This window comes from Tupaia chinensis, unplaced genomic scaffold (genome assembly GCF_000334495.1).
Source record: "Tupaia chinensis unplaced genomic scaffold, TupChi_1.0 Scaffold000463_1, whole genome shotgun sequence".
Taxonomy (NCBI): domain Eukaryota; kingdom Metazoa; phylum Chordata; class Mammalia; order Scandentia; family Tupaiidae; genus Tupaia; species Tupaia belangeri.
This window is the reverse complement of record NW_006159972.1, coordinates 1,611,763-1,614,779: the sequence shown is the minus strand read 5'-3', so window position 1 is coordinate 1,614,779 and position 3,017 is coordinate 1,611,763. Positions and strand designations below refer to the sequence as shown.

At 46.6% G+C, this 3,017-nt stretch overlaps 1 protein-coding gene across 1 annotated transcript in view; it reads left to right on the top strand.

The window, feature by feature from the left end:
• Positions 1-2,344: 2,344 nt before the first annotated feature.
• Positions 2,345-3,017, top strand: part of TERB1 (telomere repeat binding bouquet formation protein 1) — a 50,241-nt gene continuing 49,568 nt past the window's right edge. The window contains exon 1 of the mRNA XM_006155566.1: positions 2,345-2,632. The gene's annotated coding sequence lies outside the window, so the exon portion shown is untranslated. The remainder of the gene's footprint in view (positions 2,633-3,017) is intronic.

Here is a 3,017-nt window from a genome sequence, read left to right as displayed (position 1 = left end):
TAATGTAGTCTTGTTCTTTGTTTGGTTGGGGAAGGAAAGTTATTTTCTCAGAGAAATAAAAGCTCTCCATTTCTTTCTTCCTTTTTTCCCCCTTTTTACATTTTTTTCTTCCTTTCTTTCCTTTCTATCCTCCTTCCTTCTTTCCTTCCTCCCTTCTTTCCCTTACTTTTTTTTAATTGTCAGAGGGTGGGTGTCTTGCCAGAGAAGAAAGATTGGAGAAAGTACACATCACATGATCCCTTCTCCATTTCTCCATCCTCTCAGGATTTTAAGCATACAAACACATTGTTTTTCAAGTCACTAGGGCTGAAATTCCAACTGTAGCCGGCCATGTGGGATCTGCCTCCTTACCCACTAGGCTACAGGATCCACTCACTTACCTATTTCTGTTTGAGTACATTAATGCTGACTTGCTATTTCATAATTACTTATCATAGATATCTTTCATATTTTATTAGGAATAACCTAAAATATTTTTTACCATCTTAAATAATGAATTTAAGCCATATATAAGTTTTAGCCATGGACATTTTAGGACCATCATTATTAAAGCAAGTAGAATTTATGAATATTTAATGATGTATACTTTTTTTTTTCCTTCTTTTGGAGAGGTTTTTGCTATAGGGTGCATGTGCTCTCCAGAAAGTGACAGAAAGAGATAGTGAGAAATCTCCCCCCAGGGGGGATGGCCACGCTGCAATCCCTTCTCTTCCATTCTCCTCTTGGGATCTTGGGCACGCACGCACATGTTCCCAGCGTGAGTTTAAGCCACCGGGTCTGGGACTCGAACCGCAGTTGACTACATGGGAGTCCAGCAACATAGCCATTACGCTAATTGTTGGTCCCAATGATATATACTTTTTTTTTTTTTTGAGAGGTTTTCGCTATAGGGCACATGTGCTTGCCAGACAGACAGAAAGAGACATAGAGACAGAAAGCGAGAAATCACCCCCCAGGGGGAATGGCCATGCCGCAATCCCTTCTCCTCCATTCTCCTCTCGGGATCTTGGGCACGCACACACATGCGCCCGGCGTGAGTTTAAGCCACTGGGTCCAGGACGCGAACTGCGGTCGACTACGTGGGAGTCCAGTGACATAGCCATTACGCTAACTGCTGGTTCCCGCAATGATAGATACTTTTATCAACAAACGGGCCATCCTGTTTTTCTTGTATGTGATATTAACTAGTTTTGCTACCTACATGTGCTTGAAAATTTATGGGGTCATTCTACCCATATTATATATCTCTTTAAAAAGAGTTATTTATTGGGGCCAGCAAGTGGTGTAGTGGTTGGGGTGCTGGACTCCCATATTGCTGACCATGCTTTGAGTCCCGGACCCGGTAGTTTGCTTTCTCAATTTCTGTCTCTGTCTCTCTCTTATAAGCACATGTGCCCTATAGCAAATTTTTAAAAAATAATAAAATTAGATCATTCTTTTTAAAAAGTTAATTAGTTTTATTATTTTAATTAACCAGAGAGACAGTATAGAAACACACACGCATGTGTATCTATCTATATATAGAGTATATATACACACACGCATGTGTATCTATCTATATATATACACACACACGTATATATATATATTTTTTTTTTCAGTTGCCAGAAACACCTGCCAGTATGGTGTGTGTGTGGTCACATCATAATCCTTTTTCCTGTTTCTCCATTTTATCAAGATTTTGGGCATAGCATGATTTTCAACCAGAATTTGAACCACAGTTGGCCTTGTGGGATCTGGCTCTCTATGCACAGAGCTGAACCTTGCTACACTAGAAGGCCGTCCTCATATTTACATCAAGTCTTAAAATATAAGATGGAAGTAGAAGCAAACTGGAAGTCCAGAAAAGAGAGCACTACTCAGTTTCCGACTTGATTTGAGACGGAAGATTGTGTTATAAGACTCAGTACTTTAACATCCCCAGTTTGGCTGCAAGTCATCCCAAAAGACAATATCTCCTAAAATGAAAACTTGTTTAATTTGCCAAGAACCTCATGGATTTTGTTTTAACTTTTCCCACAGCAGGCACTGCCCCTTGATAGTATACCACTTCCATCTCCAGACCTTCCAGCAGAATGAATTTTATTACGGAAGAGATGACAGAAAACCATGAAAAAGCTAGTTCTCGGCCCCATTTGAGACCCAAGAGCCCTTGGTCCTTTGGTCTAGAGGGAAAAGCGTCTGGGCAGATCTTAGGCCTCATGGTGAGGTGCACACCTGGCTGTGGGAGGGTGTCTCAATGGGATGCCCAACACTAGGGAAAACTGCATAGCGCAAGGGACAGGCTGCCACGTGGAAGGGAGGCTGGGAGCGAGTCTTGCAGGCCCGTTGACTGTCCAACGGCCTCCAGTTCCTGCACGCATGCGTTCCCTGCAGCTGCCTCCCCAGAGCCGGCCTCTATCCGCCCTCAAGCCCTGAGTTTGCTTTCCTAATTGCTTGGGGTGGGCGCATCCCATTACGGAGAGGACTCCCTAAAACCTACACAGCAGATTAGGGGATTCCCCCTTCAAACTACTTTCTTTCACCTAAAAATCCTGCATCCACACTTCCTCCTGACTGCCCTTAGGAACAGCAGGAGACCAAACCTTCGTGCGGAAACGTAGTTTCCGACCGGAAGTCCCGCCCTGCGGAAGTAAGGCCCACTGGGCGGGAAACCGGCCTGCGTCGTGGGTCGTGGTCGGTGGGCGACGCACTGTGGTTTGGGGGTAAAGGCCCTCAGCGGCGCCCTACTTCTGGGTCGCCTTGGCCGCGCCCCGCAACCTCATCTGCTGCGCCTTTCAAAGCATCTCCTCACAGCTGCCCTGCGGGGCCCTTCCCTCGCCGCCCCTGTGAGGCGATGGGCTGAGCTGTGGGACGGGGCCTTTGTGAGCAGGCACCAGCCTCGGCTGCAGTCTCCACAGCCTTTGGCAATCCCGCATTGCCCTCCCGAAACCCCGGGCGCCTCCTCAGGTGGTTGTGATGTACGGAGGCGGAGGCGGAGGCGGAGGCGGGCGGGGGTGCAAGCGCCGGGGGGTTCC